At 32.4% G+C, this 24,805-nt stretch overlaps 1 protein-coding gene across 1 annotated transcript in view; it reads right to left on the bottom strand.

Moving 5' to 3' along the window:
• The window catches only part of LOC128986668 (octopamine receptor Oamb-like), a 150,643-nt gene extending 129,728 nt beyond the window's left edge, over positions 1–20,915 (bottom strand). Inside the window, exon 1 of the mRNA XM_054407162.1 lies at positions 20,803–20,915. The gene's annotated coding sequence lies outside the window, so the exon portion shown is untranslated. The remainder of the gene's footprint in view (positions 1–20,802) is intronic.
• Positions 20,916–24,805: the final 3,890 nt, after the last annotated feature.

Raw genomic sequence — 24,805 nt, 5'->3', positions numbered from 1 at the left:
CAGCTAATGTAATTGGATGAATCCAGTTGATAGAGTAAAAAAAAATTTAATTGTATTACCCATTCAAAATGGCAAAGAACCCATCTTCCAATAGTTCACAAAGCAAACATAAATATTTTCAGAAAACGCATTATTCAATAACATAGCTAAGTCGTCACATATTGAAATCGTATTTTTTTAAATAGATATTATTGTAGTAAACGTTTTTTATACATATAACGAAGAAAATGTTTAAGTGATTAAAAAAATAGCATATTTTGATACTTTAATCACTGGTTATTATAGTAAAAACCGTGAGTAAGTATGTTCCTTGTATGACGATGATGTGGTGGAAATTCTACATCTTTTATTTTTTTCCTTTACTGTATTTAATAGAAACATTTGTCAGAGGAAACCGAAGCTTTTATGACATAACACCGTCTTTTCTAATTGGAAGTATACATAAAGTTTTTCCCTATTCAAAGTTTATAATGTGCCAAAGTTTTAAAATGTGTCTTAAATTATGTAGATTGTACAAGATTGTATAAGTGTAAATATAGAAATTACAGTAGGGCCTACTTTTTAAAATTAATCTTAACATTTTTTACACCTACTGTTATTTTACCGTTAAGTTAAGTTCGGAAAACGCGTAAAAATAGTGGGTTTTATGTTGCTCAGTTTATTGACACTCTAATTACTATCAAACCCATTAGGCGTTAACAAAGAGCATTTAAGTGGCTTAAACGTTTGTAAAAACTATTGAATTAAAGGGTTTGACTAAAAATGTGTGTTATTTAAATATGTTATTCTTTATTTTATTTATAATCGATATACAGTTATAACTCTACTTCAATAGTGATCATTACTGATGATCCCTGGCCAGCTTGAAATATGTCATGTGTTTCCTTTTATTCTTATAAATTTGGATGTTCCTGTAAAGAGTAATTTTGTATACATTATATATATAATTGAAATTATAATTTGTTATAGCATTAAATATGTATGGTTCTCCGTAATTACTTAGGAGTAGAACTCACAAACCGTGCGAATGAGGTAATTATGATTTTTACTTCATTACACCATGAATGTTAATATGTAATGGTTTTAGGTTTTATTATCAAGCTATTGCACTTTATTATTCAATCCATTTATTGAAGACCTATTTTAGTAACCGTTTGATCGCAATAATACTCAGAGTATAAACAATTATCTTCGAAGGATGATAAATGCACATTTTAATCCTTCAGACGTGTTGTGTTGTTATACTCTATTTGGTTTTATAAATATGAAACGTTGACTAGTTAAAATGTTTATGGCTTTTAAACTCCCCAAAATGTGTTTCAAAGTAAAAGAATGAGTGCTAAGTAAACTGGAAAGTTTTGAAGGTTGAACTCTCTTTTGTATTTAAAAATTGAAGAATATGCGAAATTCTCCCGACTTGTCATATAAACTACCTTTCAAGATTGTGTCACAGAAAAGTCATTTAATCCACTAATTTTTGTTTTATTATATATTATTGTTTTTTTGAAAATGATACTATTATTAATATCAAACCTCACGAGCACTATTAAAAATTTACTTTATACAGTTAAGCATGTAATACTCGTGAGTAACAATCGTAAATGTAAATCGGCAAATACTTTACTACGTGAAATGATCGCCTATTTTGGCATAAACAACTACCTCAACTCCGTCCCCTTCCCGTGAGGCACCATCTTCATCATATATGCTGTGTATGTGGCAGAGATCACACTAAAATAAGACATGTCACGGCAAAAACTTCTGGCAGAGGACGTTGTGGTTGATGCAAGCAAACCTGGGTAAATACACTGGATTAGATTTATATTTAATGAAAGCATAGCAGATAAACATAACTGAGGGTGGTCAGTCGAGCTATTGTTGAAGGTAATAATAACCGATTAACATTTGACTAACAGATTAATCCACAATCAATCATCACGCCACAAACAAAGCTAATGTGTCAGTTGAGTCTGTTGTAGTCGTTGTCTCTATTGCTACAATTGATTGCTTTTATCACTCAGAGGTATAGGAGTTTTAATTGTGTCTAAAGCCATAGTAATTGTATTGAGGTTGACTCTATAATCAATAAAACGGAATTAGTATAAGAAACATATGTAGTTTGATACATACCGGCAAAATATATACTCATTTGTACTTATCAGCTACGTATTATCTATATTTCCTGAAATGAATTAGGAAAAGTATGAAATATAGCTCATTATTATACTTCACCCAGTCATTCTACAATTGCTATAGGTCCTCAGGTAAAGTATAAAATACATATAATTACCTTTAGTGCCAACGTACATTCTATATTTTTTTATTTCAATTTCATACAGGTAAAGTATAAAATACGCTGTTGATAGACTTTTTAGACTTTTGCTCCTAGTTCGACATGAAATAATCTAACCTAAAATTAACTAAAACTCCATTACTCTAGGGACATGTATATAGCCTACGTTTGATTCGTGTTTTTGCATTCGCTTATCTGATCTAAAATGAAGAAACATTAACTAACATTTCAAAATTATACAATCACTATTTCAATATTGCAAAGTAAAAGTGTTTTTCTTACAGATATAATATACTTTTCCTGATACACTTGGGGCATTGTATAGAATGCCAAGGCATTATACTCAATGCTCAAAGCTTATTAGATCATATTATTATTGCTCCATTTATACTTTGCCTAACGCTTCAGGCAATGTATAAAATGAATATCGTGTCATTATATAGAATGTCTGCATTATATACTTTGCTCGTAATATACACAATTAAGTTGCTGGGTAATAAGTTGCCAGATGGTCACAGGGATTATTATCAGAACTAAGGTTTGAATCCGGTTCCGCTTTTACGTAAGGCGTGTTCTTCTGACAAAGAAAAAACTGTTTTTGTACAGCATCTTTAATTGCATCTTATATACTGTATTTAAAAAAACTTTTGCAAAACTTATGACAGCTAGCCTGACCATACTACTGGACTAAATTACTCGCGGGTTGTACCAAAAGAGAGGTTATCGGTCCTATATGTGCAGGTTTTATTTGTATTTTGAAAATGTTTATGGTAAATTGGATCAAAAATGGAAATTCACTTTTCTTATGGAGATTTAATATAAGACTTATTCTTTATATTAATAGACAGGAATGTTTATTGAAAACCTTTTTTCACAGCTCCTGTGCATCGCAGGGAAAATCTACGCATAATGTTTTAAAGATCTAACCTAAGCCTGTATATGTGTAGAATCCCGTTATAAATTAAAATAGGCCAAAAAATGAGCACAAAAAATAATTTTAAATTAAAAATGAATTAACATATGGGTTTTATGTTGGTGACGAAATAACAATAAAATATAAACAGAAAATCAAAACAAACGTTAGAAATTCCAATCACATGTTTTATTTACAGCGTGGGGTGAAAATTGAGAAGTTTGCACAATGCATAGTTTTGATCGAGTTTTTGACCACGGGGTGAGCTCTAGTTTATAGGTAACTTTATTTGTACAAGAGGTCTTAATTTCAACTCATATTTAACTTTATTATTCTAACAATTATAATATACATTTATTATTTATATTACGAATAATAGACGTACTGTGTGTCTAAATTAATAACCTTGATTAAATACATTTTTTAGTGCTTTATTTGTTTATTGAAAAATTAAAGAGTTCATGTTACATTTAAAATAAATTCACGAAATCTAGTACAAAATCATACATTTTAACAACAGCTAACATGTGAGTATAGTGTCATTTTTTATCAATAGGTTGATTTAACCTTTTCATAAAAAAAAAACTTACCAAAATCGGTGTTGGAATTGTTGGATTTTATTCAATTTGTAATATGTATTAGTATGATAGAAACTGTTTTAACGAGTGAGAATAGTGAGACATGTAAATGAAATGCTACAAAGGCAGTTGGCCGTCTGCTGAAGCTTAGGGTCATAAAGTTAGTCACAGTCCTAAAACACGACGACGCTATAGCCTTCACACTCGCTCTTCAACAGACATATTCATGTTTGACGGGGCTTCGGCTCAACACATGCTTGCCATCCTTCGTGGAAGAAAGTAAATAAATACTGTCCTAGTAAATACTAATAGTATTCGCATATGATTGTTTTGAATAGGTACAAACCGTTATTAATAATATTAACTAATATAAATATTGATTAAATATAGGCCACAGTAATAGTCTAATATATAAGTGTGTTGGCTATTTTGTAGTAGTATAGAGTAGTTATAGTTTTGACTATTTTATGGTAGAATTTGTATGGTTTGCTTTACTATATCACCAACACATATAATCAGTGTCCTATCTAATCGACAAAACCTATCATGGTAACATATCAAATAGTTATGTGTGTACGGAAAGAATAAACAACGCAGTTCACCTAAAATTAGACTACTTGTACACTATTAGTAGATGTCAAGATATTATGTAGTGCATAATTTATGCTATAGGAAACAATCTCTACTTTATTGTCGTTATTATTTGTATATAGTTTGACATTACTTTGACAAAGAAAAATTTATTTTACTACATTAAACTAGGGTTGCCATAAAAACTTACTTATTCATTCTGATTTGGAAGTTTCCTCTTAAGGGACTGACCTCTTTAAATTCATGGTAATCAGTTTATATTTTAAAATGATTAGGTTTAATAACTAAAACTGAAAGAGTTTATACTTAAAATGTAATACGAATCACCTATTTAACTGTAGGGCGGATACTCTGTATTATCAAAAATGTACTTCCAAACATATTTTTACCTTACTAGATGGCCTGAATCATCTTACAACCTGTATTGAGCAGAATAAACCTAAATTTCGGAATAATATTTCCAATTTTATAATGAACATTTACAGAATATTTTTCCATATATGTGTTAAAATTAAATTCATTTAGGAGTTAATAAATATCATACATTCAATATTAATATTAATTTTATGCACCTTTTGATCTTCATAATGTTTCTAGAGTGATACACATCTTCACAACATTTACGATATCAGTATTGTACTATTTATGTCGCTATGTCATTTACAAGTACACTTGAATATCACTACAAAATAAATAATAATTGCAAGATTGGCCAACAATACTAACTAGTTTTAAACATAAAATCCATAATCAATGAACTTTTTACATTGTTTGTTTTGAACTGTACGAAACAAACAGTTTCCTTTGTTCTGTTTTCGTAAACAGAGAAAGTACTTTAAATGGAAATCCAAGAAAAGTCTTATAATGTGTAAAGCTGTTAACAAAAGGGATCTTAAATTCCTTAAACGACCCAACAGTTACTTCATTTCCGCTTAAAATGGGTACATTTAACCAATTAAAGTAGCTTTGCTCAAGTAATCTTTTCTCGCCGCATTTAGCCTGGGTTTAATCCTCTAGAAGCGCAATGCACCTACGATGGAATTTGCTGTAAGTGGGTTGTTGTAAGGTTTAAATTTAAATTGGGGCTTTCTGGATTTTATGAAACTACATTTGATGGATCCGTTCTCAAAAAGGTAAACAGTTAAAAGCTGACTGTAATTTATAAATCCAGAAAAAAATCTTTCCACATTTAAAAGCTATTTTCAAATTGCAATTATACAAGTTATACTTATACTTTGTACTACAAGCAATTATACTTTGAAACCCTGCAAAGTATACATTTTTCCTTATTACACAAAATTAAATCTTAAGACGTTGACTATCTGTATGGAATATCAAATACGGATATCTTTCTTTTAGTTTTTTTTTTTTGTAAGAATTCCGAATAAATTTGCCACAGTTCGAATTACAATAAATAAAATTATAAACGAACGTACAATTTGGCAACAGAATATCGATGAGTCAAAATTGAGCGTTGATTCCATGTAACATATGTAGGCATACAATTGGGGAGCGAGCTGGTCTAGTGGTGCCCCCCTCAGAGCTTGGGACTTCGGAGTCCAAAGTCGCGGGTTCAAATCCCGCCAATCACCAATCGATTTTATCTATTATGTGTTAATGACGAATATTATTGTGTGTATGACGACAGTATAGTATCACTTCTACAGTATACTACCTTTGATACCTTTGATTTACAATTCAGAGGATTTCAGTTTTCTTTCTTGAAGAATGTATTGATTGTATATTCCTAATGCATTTCTTCGATAATTTGACAAAGAAAATACTAATAAAATGTTTAATCGTGATTTTCTCGATACATGTATTGGATAAAATGTGTTGGCGAGCACATGAACTGAAATCGTGTATCATGAGATACAACTTAATCTTCTTTCACAGCAGGAAGTGAAGCAGTAATAACCAGTAATAACTGCGGTTGTAGATATAAAAGATGATACAGTTGTAATTATCCTCCTCATACCAACACATGTGCCAAACGCATTGCAGGCTTTGCTGCACCAAGTTGTCATTCCTTTCCTGTGTTTATATTGTCTAGTGTCTAGCTCACAATGTTGTTTGCTAATTTACGATCTAAACAGCACTCGTGCTGACGTAATAAATTATTTAATTGTGTTTATCATTTTAAAATAGTTATACCATATGCCTAGATAGTTGCATTTAGGTTTAGTATTTTTATTTGTATGCACCTTTACATCCTGAGAGAGTATAAGAACAGGCTATAGAGTAAAGTATATATTACGTATTCTAAAGTCTGAGGTATAAGTCTATAAGCTCACTTTATGTATTTGCATAAAACAAAATATCCAGATCGTTAACCTATTCCCATACAACTAATCTTGTGTAAACCTTTTACTTAACCAAATTTCCGATTGAATTTATCAATTATTTTTTTTTACAAAATATGTTATATAAACAATTTAATTCATAAACCCAGACCTGCAAAACCAAAGTACTTTGGTCATACAAATTTGCTACATCACCGTACCCTATTGGTTGGCATTATTGGAAGAATAATTTTCCTTTCAGTGTGTAAATGTTTAAAACAATCTATTATCTTTACGTTCAAATGAAGTATTTTAATGTTTGGGATATTGCAAAGTATAATTCATTTATATCAAAGATATACTCAACTAACTTTCAAAATTGATATACACTTTCTGATGATGGAATTCAATCAAAGCTAATAAGAGAAAATATTACCCACATCTAGGTGACAAGCATTATGAAATTAATTAACCTTTCAACCTTAACATCATTGAAGCTCAACTCAAGAAACATTCGATTCAATTGTGAAGGTGCTAGTAATTTAATGCTGCCTGTTTAATTATATTGAATTTAACAAACACATATTTATTTGTAACATATCTCTTGTCCTATGGTGCTCTAGCTATATAAATAAATCGTTATTTTTTTTTATAAGGGACAAATCAGATGGGGCTATCACCCTCCGGATTGCCGGATATAAAAAGCATGCCCGATAGCTTTAGACTTTACAATTGAAGAGTAGTTCCTAAATTATTGTAATCCAAAGACAATGATAGGGATTAAAACGTAACTTGGTACCATTGAATATTATTAAGCACATTTGTAGAGGAGGAGCTAGAGCAGGTTGAATCATTGCCTTATACCGTACCACATTACCTCGCCGGTTTAGGGTAACAGGCCGCTTTGTATGTAAATCACCACCAAACATGGATTGTCAACACGCACCTTGGCTTCATCTGCACTCGAAGAAATAAAACCAAGTCCAGATCCGAGATAATCATAATTATTTATGTAGGACATATTTCTCTATTATTATTATACATGTTTTTATAGAACAAACGTTCCTGGAGATTTTTCTCAAGATGTTTTTCAGTGTGGTAATTAGGTTAATTAGGTAACTGCATGGTTATTTATACTACAGTTATGTCTGTTGTATGAACTATTGTCAGTCTTTGTTTTCCATTAAATTAACAGAAGCAGGGAAAGTGTAGATATTGCACTAAGATGAAGCTATCCCAGTGTTTGATGGATTTCTGGATTTAATTGCTCGTATGCGAAGGTAAATTCTGTTTGATCGATTTTAAGAAGTACCCCCATGTATTTTTGGACTGTTAACTAACATACTTCTATAAATCAATCTACGTAAGTTCTAAGATCAGTCCTGGGTTGTGGAACTATCAATAACATCAAAATACGACGTAAATCTGACACCACCACTAGTAAATACAAAATAGGTTGTACTGTTGACAGAAGATGTGTCATCTGAATACCACACGTTATTTTGTAAGTTGAATGTGGTTTTGTGACTCTCTGTGTATTAGTTACAACATAACCCCACGCTGCGGCATCGCAGGTGTTTTGTCCATCGCCAGCGGTGTCATTACAGCTTGTAAACGTATCAGATGATTGTAGAGGTCGCGGTACGGAGACCAAGGATGACGGTAAGCCTACACGGTGAATGACGAGAGGCTTGTAGTAGAAATCGGCCTTTTGATCCACATCGTCGTTTCTGTATCCTTAGAATGAGCAAAGTGGATAGAAAAGCATGTAAATGGAGTTAAATAATTATCAATAATTATATTGAGAAATCACTAGTAACAGATTTGTTTTCAAGCTTATTTTATCGGTCCATTCTCTTGGGGAGAACCCTTACTGCTAAAACACTTTGCGGAGTTAATTTGTGTTAGTTTGTTAACTTCCCGTTTATAAATATTAATTAAATTAATTAATCTTAAAATTTATCTCACACGAAGTTGTATCACAATTAACCTATTCCCAAAGCATAATTTATTGAAAATGTGGCGACCAACTTTTGGATAATCCTCAACGTGGTCTCTTACGTATTGTCTGAATGCGAAATGCTTCAGTGTCTTGGCTTTCAGCCGGCAAAGTGTGACAGGGACCTATATGTTATATGAGATTGAGTAGATGAAGTTACAAACACAGTAACATCAAATGAGCCTTCGTTAAATTGTTACTAACCTTATAGACTTTATCAACAATCTTATATATTAATCTAATTTAACCTGATTAACCACAAATACGCTGTTTGCAATTTTACAGTCTAAGCTGCTGTTCAGAATTAGCTTACACCACATAAGTGGTTTTAAAATAAGTCAAAACTACCTTATACATCATAAGACATGATTGTAGATAGATATCATTCAAACAAAAACTTCTAAAAATACTCATTGATTGACCTCACTTGTAGTCTGCATATTTTACCGAATACTTAAAAAAATAATGATTTTGTTTTTGGCTAAAGCATTTTTATATTTACTACAAACTATACGATCATAAGCTGGAATTAGTTGCAACATTTCCATAAAGTAATACAGTTTGCGATGCTTAATAACATGACGATTTGGGATTCAGCTCAAGACGTCAGTAAACACTTAACTTGATACAATAATAGGATTGATTTGAAAAGCTATAGATTATTGCAAAATAGACCTTTTACTGACATTTTACTACTTTTTTACCATGAGACCTAAATCTAGCTAAGAGGACTACTAAATGCACTGAGCCAAAACAAGTAGGCTGTTGTAGCGGGCTGATGATACAAACATCTACATACAATAGAACGCGCCTACGCCCCCTCCTTATATGCACTTGCTGCAATGTTATGGCTTTATCTAGAATGAGATGTAACTAGTGCAGTTCTCAATTCATAACCCAACATGCTTCAAAGTTTTTGGTCAGGCTTTGGTATAGTTTTTCTCCGATCTAATACTTTCTTTACCTAATATTAAATTCAGTTGACGTAAAAATGATTTAGAAGTTGTATTTTAACCTAAGCCTTTTTTCTAAAATTTTCATATAAATGTGTGGCAATTACATTTTGACGTTAACATCTAAAACAGAACAACACCCATTAAATGTTTTTCACTTGGTGCGTTTCAATTTTGACCGAATGTTGGAAACTTGACTTTAACTGTGAAATACGAACTGCCAAATGACTGTTATCTCTGTGGTATTGAGCTCTTTTGATAAAATTGTGGATTATTTATTGTTCTATTGTTGTGGGTGTTAATGGTTAAACGTATAGATCTCATCCTTCAACTCTGGGATTTAGTTTAGTTTGTTTGCGTAAGCCTTCTGCTTCAAAAACTCCAAAGAAAATAATCCAGAGGCATGAGGTCTCATAATCTAGATGGCAAATGCTGATCACCAAACCGAGAGAAAACTTCAAATACACTTATGTGCAACAGCTGCAAGGTTACTTAAGTTGTGTAACAAATGTTCCTGTATTGTTGAACCACAAGTCGTCCAATTTGTTAATACCGTCCAAGTATTCAACCTTCTGCCGAAAATAAACGCTTTTCATCACCTGGTAACTTTCCCCAATAAGTTATCGGTGTTTTGAATTGGCGTTCTTCAATCAAATAACACTTCAGAATAACAAATTCATTAAAATAACTATGTCCAATTGCTAATCAACAAGTGTTTAAAAGGGGGAACCCTACCTAAAAGATCAAAATCTACAATAATAAAGAAATTATTAATATAAATATTTTTTATTATTGTCCTAAGGGTAACAACACTTTGTATGCACTTTTTTGGCTTACACCCCCTTCAACCTCTATATGGGGGTAGTTTTTTTTTTCAAAATAGCGTGTTTTACAGGAACAGTGATTTCTCAAGTTCTAAGATAGATATCGATAAACTTTTTTTCTATTTAAATCCTCTCAGTGGTACCTACAACTTGTAGTATGGGTTTTAACATAAGCCAACTATAGCTTATAATATAAAAATAAAATAAATTCATATTATTTTTTATTCGGTTTTTTATTAAGTTTATTTTTAAAAATACTTATTTTTATATTTTTAACTAATACATACTACAGTTTGTAGATACATATATTACCTACAAAATAAAACAAAAATTAAGCTTCTAAGTGAGTTAGAACTGTAGTTACAGCTGTTCACGTATTTGCAAACGTAAAAAATTCATAGTCGCGGTAATCAACAAAAAACCAAACAGCTGACAGAAATACTGCAGACAAAACCATATGGATTATTTTTATTACAATATAGAACTGCAAACACAATTAAGTACAGTATTGCTATGGAGATTAGTGCTATCTATTCTATATATAATTCAGTTTTAAAAATCTTTGTACAACTAAATCTAGAGTTCTACTGGACCGATTTTATTAATTAATGGGTCGTTGGAAAGCTTAGGTCGTGTAGATTTGCAAATAATTATGAAAGTTTGTTTTTATATAATTCAGTTTTAAAAATCTTTGTACAACTAAATCTAGAGTTCTACTGGACCGATTTTATTAATTAATGGGTCGTTGGAAAGCTTAGGTCGTGTAGATTTGCAAATAATTATGAAAGTTTGTTTTTATTATGATTTATGGTGAAAATTTTCAAAAAAACATGTTTTCCATAAGAAATACACTGAAAACGGTGTTTTTTACACTTTTTATTTGGGTACGACTTTTAGCTGCCTTTTTTTAGTGTTTGCAAGAAGTGTATGGTATCAATTTGTAGGAAATTTTATTCTCTTTCAGAATATCACCTTCCACTTTGGTCGATTTCCTCACCATTTAAAAGTTGTTTGCAAAAAAGCTAAGCAACCTCCGAATTTATAATAATGAGAAAATATTGAGTTTGGGATATTTTTGTTAAACTTTGTACAACTAAATCTAGACTTCTACCGGACCGATTTTGTTAATTAATGAGTCATTGGAAAGCCTTACTCATGTAGATTTGCAAATAATTATGAAAGTTTGATTTTATTTAATATTTGTGGTGGAAAAATAAAAATAACAAAAATACATTAAAAACTGTTTTTTTCAGGTTGTTATTTTCAAGTTTATATTTGTAGTCAGCTTTTGGCTGCCTTTATTAAATTATTTCAAGAAATACACAGAAGGTATTTGTAGGAAATTTTATCTTCTTTCAGAATATCACTGCATTTTCTACGATTTACTCACCATTTAAAAGTTATTGTCAAATTAGATAAGTGACCTCCAAATTTTTAGTTGTTAAAAATACTGAATTAGGGATATTTTTGTTAAACTTTGTACAGCTAAATCTAGACTTCTACTGGACCGATTTTGTTAACTAATGTATCGTTGGAAAGCCTAATTTGTGTAGATTTGCAAATAATTATGAAAGTTTGATTTTATTAAATATTTGTGGTAAATAAAGAATAAAAAGCAAAAATACATTAAAAACTGATTTTTTTTTTAGTTAATATTTTAAAATTTTAATTTATAGTTAACTTTAGGTTGCCTTTTTTGAATATTTTCAAAAAACGCCTAAGAGTCCTTTGTAGCAAATTTTATTCTCTTTCAGAACACCACCTTCCACTTTGGTCGATTTCCTCACCGTTTAAGAGTTATTTGCAAAAAAGCTTAGCAATCTCCTAATTTATTGTGGTGAGAAAATATTGAATTGGAGAGATTTATGTTAACTTTCTACAACTAAATCTACAGTTCTACTGGACCGATTTTATTAATTAATAGGTCAATAAAATCTGTGTAGATTTCCAAATAATTAGTAAAGTTTGAGTTTTATTTATTTATGGTAGTAATACGTTTTGCCGGTATGAATAATCTAAAAAATTGTATGGTAGTAATAATGGGTTAGCCAGTATGCATCATCTGATCATATGGAACACATGTATTAGATTGTTTTATTGTTATTTCCTTGATTTTTCTTTGTTTACATTTAGTTGTTTACTATTTGAATTGGTGGTTGAGGTCCGTAAAGTGTGTTTCTAAAGTGATGTTTTTAATCTGTACCGTTTTCCATAAGAAATACACTGAAAACGGTGTTTTTTACACTTTTTATTTGGGTACGACTTTTAGCTGCCTTTTTTTAGTGTTTGCAAGAAGTGTATGGTATCAATTTGTAGGAAATTTTATTCTCTTTCAGAATATCACCTTCCACTTTGGTCGATTTCCTCACCATTTAAAAGTTGTTTGCAAAAAAGCTAAGCAACCTCCGAATTTATAATAATGAGAAAATATTGAGTTTGGGATATTTTTGTTAAACTTTGTACAACTAAATCTAGACTTCTACCGGACCGATTTTGTTAATTAATGAGTCATTGGAAAGCCTTACTCATGTAGATTTGCAAATAATTATGAAAGTTTTATTTTATTTAATATTTGTGGTGGAAAAATAAAAATAACAAAAATACATTAAAAACTGTTTTTTTCAGGTTGTTATTTTCCAAGTTTATATTTGTAGTCAGCTTTTGGCTGCCTTTATTAAATTATTTCAAGAAATACACAGAAGGTATTTGTAGGAAATTTTATCTTCTTTCAGAATATCACTGCATTTTCTACGATTTACTCACCATTTAAAAGTTATTGTCAAATTAGATAAGTGACCTCCAAATTTTTAGTTGTTAAAAATACTGAATTAGGGATATTTTTGTTAAACTTTGTACAGCTAAATCTAGACTTCTACTGGACCGATTTTGTTAACTAATGTATCGTTGGAAAGCCTAATTTGTGTAGATTTGCAAATAATTATGAAAGTTTGATTTTATTAAATATTTGTGGTAAATAAAGAATAAAAAGCAAAAATACATTAAAAACTGATTTTTTTTTTAGTTAATATTTTAAAATTTTAATTTATAGTTAACTTTAGGTTGCCTTTTTTGAATATTTTCAAAAAACGCCTAAGAGTCCTTTGTAGCAAATTTTATTCTCTTTCAGAACACCACCTTCCACTTTGGTCGATTTCCTCACCGTTTAAGAGTTATTTGCAAAAAAGCTTAGCAATCTCCTAATTTATTGTGGTGAGAAAATATTGAATTGGAGAGATTTATGTTAACTTTCTACAACTAAATCTACAGTTCTACTGGACCGATTTTATTAATTAATAGGTCAATAAAATCTGTGTAGATTTCCAAATAATTAGTAAAGTTTGAGTTTTATTTATTTATGGTAGTAATACGTTTTGCCGGTATGAATAATCTAAAAAATTGTATGGTAGTAATAATGGGTTAGCCAGTATGCATCATCTGATCATATGGAACACATGTATTAGATTGTTTTATTGTTATTTCCTTGATTTTTCTTTGTTTACATTTAGTTGTTTACTATTTGAATTGGTGGTTGAGGTCCGTAAAGTGTGTTTCTAAAGTGATGTTTTTAATCTGTACCATTAATAAGTATTGGCAAGTTAAGTGATGTATGGATTTCATAACCAAAAATTATTATTTTAAACTGCCAATTATAAATTATTCAAATTTAATTTATAATTCACAGTTTAAAATAGTATTTAATATTTGTTATTTTGAAATGTTAATTATAAACTCAATATTTTACATTAGTTTAAAAATGAATAACTTTACTCTTCACTACATGGTTGGTGATGGAAACTGTTTCTTTAGAAGTGTCTCATTTTTATGCCATAAATCTCAATCCAGATACAGTGATATACGATCCACGGTAGTTGATGAAGTCGTCAATAACTGGGACTACTATTGTCCTTTGATCGTAGGGGATAAGACATATAGACTAGAAGGAAAAAAACGCGACGGAATACAGAAATTTGATGACCTAAAGATGGGGAATACGCCGGTAATGTCGAAATCGAAGCTGCAGCAAGAGTTTTTGACTGCCAATTCAAAATATATGCTGAGAAATTGGATTATTTTGTAACGGTTGGTGAAGGCACAACGATCTATAAACTACGATTCTCAGGAAATGTGGATGCTGGGCATTACGATGTTTTGATAGACAATAGTATGCCTGAGAATCAAGAGGATATAATCTTACCAAAATCAAAACGTGGCCGTGCATAAAAAATATGGAAAAAGTAAAACATGTTCTGGCAGACGTGAATCAACAGCTCATAAAAATAAATTGAAGAAACCAAATTATAGTATAGATAAAGATTTACTCCAAGGGGTAAAAAAGTGTTTATCAAGCAATCAAAAGGATGGAGAACCAGAAAATGAAAAAGAAACAGAACAAGATAGTCTGACCAACACTTCACTCAGAGATGATGCAACTTCCTCAACCTCCTTAATTTGTGTATTGGGAATGCCAATACAAAAATTAAATTTAAAAATTGGAGCTGTAATAATATTGCTACGAAATCTTAACACAAAACGGGGGTTATGTAATGGGACACGATTAATTGTTAAAGAACTCAAGCCCAATTAAATAATTGCAGAGGTTTTAACTGGATCAGCAGCACGTGAAATTGTATTCATTCCAAGGATTGAATTAGCACAGACGGACACAGATTTACCATTTGTTTTAAAAAGACGTTGCTTTACTCTTTTAGAAAATCAGTTTATTTTCTAAACAATTTCATTCTTAAAAAAATGTTCAGGTACTTACAAGGGCATATATTATGTACTACTGTACTTTCTAGGGACCGTTGTATTTATTAACTACAACGGGCTCTGTTGCTAGTATGATATAAAAAGCATTATACTTAAAAATAATTTATTAGAATTTATTTCAAAAAAAAAATTTTAATCGGTATTCCACAGAGGCTTTGCAATTATTTGCATGCAAAACTGGATGCAAAGTTTACTTTTAAAGACAAATTTAAATGGTTTCCAAATATACTTTAGTCTTGTATTATATATCATTTTAACCAGAAACTTGTAAAGAACAAGAATATGTAATAAAACAAAAAATAATATTTTTTTTGTAATTTCCATTTTTTTAGGTAGGGTTCTCCCTTGCTTAAGACCAACTACTTCCAAATACTACCAACCTCAAGATATAAGCTGTAAATAATCCACTTCAATCACTTTTATTATACCAAAAGTATATAGCATTTTAATGTATAATGCAAAAATATTTTACTAATTTATGCTAGGTATAAGTAGGCCTATTTATATTTTTGTAGAGGCACAACTAAACAATAACAAATAATCTTATACGTCGACTCTTATGCATTTCGTAATACGCAAACTCCTCCTAGACGGATGAATCAATCGTTTTCAAATTTTGCATGGTGATAGAGACCATATCGGTGAGTGCCAACATCTATATGGCGTTAAAAAAGTCTCTCAGGAATCCGCCCCACTGGGTCTCAAAGTTTCAATGTAATCCTTATGGAAGCAGTATTTGACACATAAACAAAAACATATGATCAGCTGTTGACTTTTGAATGCAGTAGAAAAGAAATAGCTGATAGCATTAATCCACAGATATTAGAACAGAAACGGTATGGATCATAAATATAATCAAATGACGACACTAGCTTGAGGTCCGTGACGTAGGAAGTGGTGAAGGAAGTAGTAAAGGAGAGCAGTCTAGAGTGTGCAAACTGTTTATGACGATTAGATTTAGGTATCTGCATTCCTAAAATTTTATAGGAAGGGAGGAAAACTGGTCCGCGACGTAGGAAGTGGTAAATGAAGTAGTCAAGGCGAGCTGTCCAGAGTGTGGGGACTGTTTATAACGATTAGATAAAGGTAATATTAAAGGCATTCCTAAAATTCTATTGGAAGGGAGGAAAAGGGGTCCGCGACGTAGGAATTGGTGAAGGAAATAGTCAAGGCGAGCTGTAGGAAGTGTGGACTGTTTATGACGATTATATTAAGGTATCTGCAATCCTAAAATGCTATTAGAAGGGAAGGAAGCAGGTTCGCGACGTAGGAAGTGGTGAAGGAAGTAGTAAAGGCGAGCTGTTCGGGATATGGAATCTGTTTATGACCCTTAGATGAATGTATTTGCAATCCTAAAATGCTATGGGAAGGGTGGAAAACAGGTCCGCGACGTAGGAAGTGATGAATGAAGTAGTCTAGGCGAGCTGTCCGGAGTGTGAAAACTGTTTATGATGATTAGATTAAGGTACCTGCAATCCTAAAATGCTATGGGAAGGGTGGAAACAGGTCCGCGACGTAGGAAGTGATGAATGAAGTAGTCAAGGCGAGCTGTCCGGAGTGTGTAAACTGTTTAAGGCGATTAGATTAAGGTATTTGCAATCCTAAATTGCTATGGGAAGGGTGGAAAACAGGTCCGGGACGTAGGAAGTGATGAATGAAGTAGTCAAAGCGAGCTGTCCGGAGTGTGGAAACTGTTTATGACGATTAGATTAAGGTATCTACAAACTTAAAATGCTATGAGAAGGGAGAAAACAGGTCCGTGACGTAGGAAGTGGTGAAGGAAGTAGTAAAGGCGAGTTGTCTGGAGTGTAGGATCTGTTTATGACCAATAGCTTAAGGTATCTACAAACCTAAAATGCTATGGGAAGGGAGGAAAACAGGTCCGCGACGTATGAAGTGGTGAAGGAAGTAGTCAAGGCGAGCTGTCCGGAGTGTGGAAACTATGACGATTAGATAAAGGTAATATTAAAGGCATTCCTAAAATTCTATGGAAATGGAGGAAAAGGGGTCCGAGACGTAGGAATTTGTGAAGGGAGTAGTAAAGGCGATCTGTTCGGGGTATGGAATCTGTTTATGACCATTAGATTAAGGTATTTGCAAACCTATGGGAAGGGAGGAAAAGGGGTCTGCGACGTAGGAAGTGGTGAAGGAAGTAGTCAAGGCAAGCTGTCCGGAGTGTGGAAACTGTTTATGACGATTAGATTAAGGTATCTACAAACCTAAAATGCTATGGGAAGGGAGGAAAACAGGTCCGTGACGAAGGAAGTGGTGAATGAAGTAGTAAAGGCGAGTTGTCTGGAGTGTTGGATCTATTTATGACCAATAGATTAAGGTATCTACAAACCTAAAATGCTATGGGAAGGGAGGAAAACAGGTCCGCGACGTATGAAGTGGCGGAGGAAGTAGTCAAGGCGAGTTTTTCGGAGTGTGGCAACTGTTTATGACGATTAGTTTAAGGTATCTGTAATCCTAAAATGTTATGGAAAGGGAGGGAAACGGGTCGTGACGTAGGAAGTGGCGAAGGAAGTAGTGAAGGCGAGTTGTCCGGAGTTTGGGAACTGTTTATGACGATTAGATTAAGGTATATGCAATCCTGAAATGCTATGGAAAGGGAGGGAAACAGGTCCGTGACGTAGGAGGTGGTGAAGGAAGCAGTAAATGTGAGCTGTCCGGAGTGAGGGAACTGTTTATGCCGATTAGATTAAGGTATATGCAATCCTAAAATTCTATGGAAAGGGAGGGAATCAGGTCGGTGACGTAGGAAGTTGCGAAGGAAGTAGTAAAGGAAATGTTGTTCAGAGTGTGGGATATGTTTATAACCAATAGATTAAGGTATTTGCAATCCAATAATGCTAAGGGTAGGGAGGGAAACAGGTCCGAGACGTAGGAAGTGGTGAAGGAAGTAGTCAAGGCGAGCTTTTCGGGGTGTGGGAACTGTTTATGACGATTAGATTAAGGTATCTACAATCTTAAAATTCTATGGGAATAGAGAGAAACAGGCCCGCGACGTAAGAAGAGGTGAAGGAAGTAGTAAGGTGAGCAGTGTGGAGTGTGGGAACTGGGAACCCTTTGTAGCAGTTAGATTAACTTATCTGCAATGCTGAAATGGTATGAGAAGGGATGGAAGCATGCCCACGACATAGAAAATGGTGAAAGAAGTAGTAAAGGCTAGCGGTGTGAAGTGTGGGCAATGTTTGTGGCAATTATATTAACGTATCTAAAATACTAAAATGCTATGGAAAGTGATGAAAACAGGTCCACGATGTAGGAAGTAGCTTAGGAAGTAGTAAAGTATGAGCATAATGTGAGAACCGTCTGTGGCAGTTAGATTAATGTATCTTCAATCCTAAAATGCTAAGAGAAGAGAAAGAAACAGGCCCTACGACGTAGGAAGTGGTGAAGGAAGTTTTAAAGGCTGACAGTGGAGAGTGGGGGAACCGTTTGGGCAGTTAGATAAATGTATCTAATACCATTATATAGTCAATATACCAATATATAGTCAATTCTAATACTTAAATGCTACGAGAAGGGAAGGAAACAGGTGTATGGCGTAGGAAATGGTGAAGGAAGTGGTAAGGCTTGCAGTGCAGAGTGTGGGAACTGCCTTTGGCAATTACATTAATGTATCTGCAATCCTAAAATGCTATGGGAAGAGAGGGAAACAGGTCCACGACGTAGGGGGTGATGAAGGAAGTAGTAAAGGGGAGCATTGTTGAGTGTGGGAATGGATTAATGTATCTGCAATGCTAAAATGCTATGGGAAGAGACTGTAGACTGTAGGTTAAAATGATTACAAAGCACAAATCGATACATATTTCGATACATGCAATCGTTTACAATAGAAATTTACAACTGAGTTGTCAACAACTGATTTTTACTCCATAGAGGCTAAAAACGATCTTTACTCCCTAAAGAGTAAATACCCCCGCCGCAGCAAACCTGCAGACTAAGCGAATTTCCATTTGCCTGATTTGATTTTCAATTAAATCTATTCAAATAACATTAGGTTTAATGAGTACCTAGGTTTGCTGCCTACAGGGTAATAAAGTGTGTTTTTCAGTAAAATATTAACAGCTTAGTATAAAATAAATCGATTGGCCAAGTTTGATCCAAATATATGCATAAACAAGCAAACTACAAAAGTTTACTTATTCTCCATAAGAATAACATGGGAATTTTTAATTTATAATTTTCTCCGTAACCAATAACCATACAAAAACACTTCAATATACTGAATTATTTGTTTTTTTAAGCTCTTCAAAATGGTCTAGAAGAAATTTGGGAAATTTTATGTTTTGAGGGTCAAAAATGAGAAAAACCAATTTTTACCCCATAAATCCCCCCATAAAACCCCGTTCCCATGGTCCGATCATGCTGGCTCGCGAACTCGTTCGAATAAACGTAGGTTTACACGTTTGTACCAAATTTCATCGAAATCGGATCATTTTTGCTCGAGTTATCATGCTGACGGACACATATATATATAAATATATATATATATATATATATATATATATATATATATATATATGAATTTAAACGGATGGTGTTTTTGGCTTCTAGGAACATCAAAATGAAAAAGTTAATCGGTCCCGGGACTAAGTCTTACCATGAGACCTACGGTAATAGCTTATTCCCTATAGGGAAATTCGCTAAAATGGTACTTTAGACCCGCAACGTATGCATTAAAAACGACTGTTTTTACTGCAGTATGACAAAAACAATATAGTATGAACCCCTGATGACTCCGCTCAATTTTGTGGATGCCTCTGCAAACGCCACCTAGTATATTAAACGCTAATGCATTACATAATAATATTATTAGCTGAAAGTATGACATTCTGCTGGTATTACTGGAATTTACGAATCAGTCTTTTTAGTTTCTGTAATCTCCAGGGGGTAGAAAATTAAAAAAATAATCCACAGTCCGTAACTAGAAAAAATGCAGTTAAAAGTGTAGTTAAAATATCATTTATACATGTTTAAGTTTTTAAAGGATATAGAATTTGTTAATGTCATATTTCTGTTTGCCTTAATCACAAAAGGGGATGCAGGCTCATTATGAATGTTTTGTGAAATTTTTAGCGGAAAAAATATTAAGAGAGTTTTTTTTTTTACTTTTCTTAGAACATTTTATGCTATTGACAAATAATTTGTATTTGGGATTCTAAGTAATAACGTGATTATGATATTCCATCGCAAATCAAGATAGTTTGACTTTTAGTACCTTTACACTATTTGAACATTTTTATTTAAGCTTCCCATCCCCTCTCTTTATGGTTTACTGTTGACAAACCTTTTTCGTTTACCTTTTAAAATACGCTCATGGCATTCATTTTGGGCCGAATGTTGATATAAGAATATAAATACATAATGGGATTTATCATAAACATTAACTATAGCCTATATTCTAGCCTAAAACAATATCTTTGAGTATTCAGACCCTTTATGTGTCGTATTTAACAACTATTTTGACTTGTTTAAGCCTAATACAGAACTGTAGGGCCTTGGACAAACTCCCAAACTAATAAAACATTTTCGAGCAATGCTTGACCCCTGTCACTTAATACAATATATTAGGTCTATGAATTAAAATTACCTTGCATGCAATATCCGACTGTGTTTTTCGTCAAATCAGAATGCTGCTGTGGTTCAAACACGTTGCCACACCAAAACCAAACACAACCGCACACAACCACGCCGACCACGGTCCGGACACTGACTGACTCTAGCACTGTACGTGTACACTGTACATGGCCACGCTACACCTTGTACCGTGTACATATACAGTGTACGTTGTGACATGTGTACGGTGTCACTACACGATCACATACCCCCGAACGCTCCTTCCGTTGTCCTTCATTTTGGCTCAGGACAATTTAAACTTCTTAACCAATTAATTATCATTATTTAGTATCAAAGCTGCCTCATTCACTGTATCCAGATATACACTTGATTTTTGTTATTGTTATTCTGTTAGTTAAGAGAGTTGCAGAAATGTTGATGTTAAAATTACTTTTTTCATCTAAGCAATCAAATATGTTAAATTATAATAGATGTGAAACCAGGAATATTTGCTTAAAGATAATATTAGAGGAATATTAGTTTAAAGATAATTAAAAACGATGTCAGGAAACCTTCCAGACTTGCCTTCACAGGCTTAAGATTCATAGTACATACATATTTTTACGGACAGTTTAAACATAGAACTTTGACACTAAAAAAACGCTCTAAACAGTTTGAATAAGAAGAAAAGTAACTGCATTATGTGAATTTGCTTAGCAATATTTATAAGTAAGTATATTCGTGTTTAAAGTTTAAAAACACTTGATGAATTGAAAGGGCTTAACATTTTTTAATAGTGAGCTGTCTCTAAAACCTTAATACTTCTCCTTCCACTGTGTTCAAGTTAAAAGAGAGCTAATGCTGTCCCTGAACTAAGTGCATAACTTCGTTCTCAGCGCTCCGAACGTGATTTGCACTACTCTATGACATAAAGTTTTCACGAATTCAATATATTGTACAATTTTTTTTAATCTTGTCTAATACGCGTAGTACCACAACTAATAAAACGAGTCTTGCTGATTAACAAGTATGTTTTAATAAGGAAGAAGTAAAATTTAATTTAAAATTATTTGTTTAATCTATATTTAATTATAGTCTTCTATACCCTATTCTTAAAAGAAAATTTTATAAAATACGAGTCAACAACTTTTTCATATCTTAAATATGCTGCAGTGTCAAGACAATTTTACACCCAGGGTATGTAATAACTCACAAGCCCCGACACATCTGTAAGCATGGGGTGGAAGGGGTGCTTATGATAAATATCTTCACCATCATATTCTACATTGAATTATACTTCAACGCATAATATTAAACTTTATATTATAGGTGAGAAGAGGAATAGATATTTTTGTCTTGTTCGTTTATTTCGTGGTTAATATCGGCTAAACTACAAAATGTTATCAACAAGAATAACCAGAATCTGTTTCCTTCAAATGTTCTATTATGAAAATTAAATTTGCTTAAAGGTGAGTGGTATTTTAATACTAAATTTGAATGTAAAAAGAAGAGAGAGACGACATGATCAGGTATGATATATTATAAATTTTACTGAAATGTATTCCATTAGCCCAATCGGATAGAAACTTTTTTAATAGGGACGGTAGTTTAGGGGAAAAATTAATAATAATTTTCTCTCATCTCAAACTTAAATTAAAAGTACAATAACCTTACTGCCAGAAACAATGTGAAATAAACATTTTCATAAAGGCTCATTTAAGAAATAAAACATTAATTTCTCAATTGTTTACTTTATAATAATATAGAGCAGATCACGGGTTTACATGTTTATAAAAGATACCTACGTAAAAATGCATAACATTTGTATTTTACAGTACTGTGACGCTTAGCGCCACTATTTTATAAAGTGCCACTCAACAAAATCGCCTGCCCTTCTGATCAGCGCGCCCCTTTCGGTCTGCCGCTTGCCTTTTTCCTAGAAACGGTCAAGGAGCTACGGAACGGATATTTCCTCCGTCTTGTCTGTCGCCGGCCTTCGTTGCCTTCGTTGGATATTCTGATCATCGTTCTCAGCTCGACATGCCCTCGCAGGATAAGTCTATAATTATTAAGTAATGCTAAGATTAGGATGACAGGCTAGATTAACAATATAAGGGGAAGCCGGCAGGCTTTCGCCCCATTCGCAGAATTGTAATTCCAATATATATGATTACCTCGCTTAACGAGGTAATCATTCCTAGACATGCAATAGTCACCACGTTGAAGCTTTAAGTATTAATTCATACAGGAATCGCCTTATGAGTCCAAATTGGTTCAGTAACGAGTTAGGGAACGAAATTGACCTGTTTTATCATCATTTCCATTTTACACTTTTTAGCAGTTTAGTTTGGAAGGTTAGCTACAGTTCTGTTTCTAGTTAAATTATAAGTAATCAAAGAAATTACTTATAAATTACTTGGCCTGCTTCTGGTCTGGGTAAAGATTTCCGCCCTCTGGTTCCCCAACAACGTTTCCAATTAAATTGTCATTTTAAGATGGTAGTAGAGGATAGCACGTTCTTAATTGCAACATGCTAGGGTCCACCAGGCCCTAGCACCCACAACAGCCAATTACCAACACATTTCACTTAATTACAATCAATACATCATATCACCACAGAATTCTTAACCAGTTTTCACCCAATTATCTCTCCTTAGGGCCGCAGTACATTCATGAATAAGTTTGTAATTGTATAACTATGGTAACTTTTTTTTTCAAAAAACTAATTTAGTGGTTTCAGGCATATCATAATATGATATGTGGGAAACAATGTTTGCAAAGAATGATAAATGGATCGAATAATCCCGTCCGTATATTGTCTGTACTATGCCAGTGCATTTTCATTACCGCAGTTATACTGTATACTAGATAGTATAACTAAATAACTCTTTCTGTCGTCTGCATGTAACCGTTAATGCTAATGTAAAGAAAAATACAATATTAAGAAGATTTTACGGTCAACTAAACTAATTAGGTCCTTTCCACTTTCAATTGAAAATCTTAGATTAAAATTAGAAAGAAGCCTATATTTAAAATGTATTCCTTTTGTTACATTACCCAATCCATTTCTTCCTCCTATCGAGCATCTGTGTCAGTTTGGTGATTCTGACTAACTGTTTTAACAGTAAATTTTTGGAATTTTTTTAAATATACAAATAGCTAACCATTATAGTATTGTAAATAATACAGTACAGGGATAAACCACTATATTTCGTAACAGTATTTTCCTAATCTTGTTTTTTTATATGTTTTATCACTTGTTTCATTACATTGAATACTACAAAAAAGTGTGTATATATTCATTCTCTTATATGAATAATACTGAACTTTTCAATACTTATAACAGTTCGATTAGTTCCTAAATTTACTACTTACTTACATACTTGTTTGCATGTTAATAAGCAAATTTACTTTTTAATTTTTGCTTATAAAAAAGACAAATAACATACACTCTTTCAGCTATATTAGTCAACCCTTGCGTGATCCTGGGACGCTCTTTACAACAGTTTTGCGTGAATATACCTCTAGTCAAGTTATCAATACCGGCAATTAATAAATGAGTCACAGGTCACATGTTGTAAGTTGTTTAAAATTATTATAGTCAGACTATTGTTTCTATAAATACCAGAAACGTTACCTATGTCTAACTAAACAGTAAAGAATAGCGTTTACAAATAATACGCTTGAATTTTCGTCATAGATGACAGTTTTTACTTTTACAATAAAACATGAGTAGAATCTCATACATTACATCAATGTTTTATTAGTGTATTATACTATGTTATTATACTATATTATGTGTTATACATTTTTATATTTAAATGTGTATGAGGATTTCAAAATCAATAATTATTTGTTTTGAAATAACCCTTTATATATTTAACAATATTTATTCAACATTAAATTTTACAATACAAATGCATGTCTAATGAAGCATACAAAACAAATTGAAACGATTTTAGTTATCTATTTTTTTCTGGCAATAGGTTTAACTCTTTCCCACTGGAGCAAAAATTGGCAACCCACTTTATATGCAA

This window comes from Macrosteles quadrilineatus, unplaced genomic scaffold (assembly GCF_028750875.1).
Source record: "Macrosteles quadrilineatus isolate MER2022 unplaced genomic scaffold, UCM_ALF_1.0 Scaffold_1__1_contigs__length_201487025, whole genome shotgun sequence".
NCBI lineage: Eukaryota > Metazoa > Arthropoda > Insecta > Hemiptera > Cicadellidae > Macrosteles > Macrosteles quadrilineatus.
This window is presented reverse-complemented; position numbering and strand designations above follow the sequence as displayed.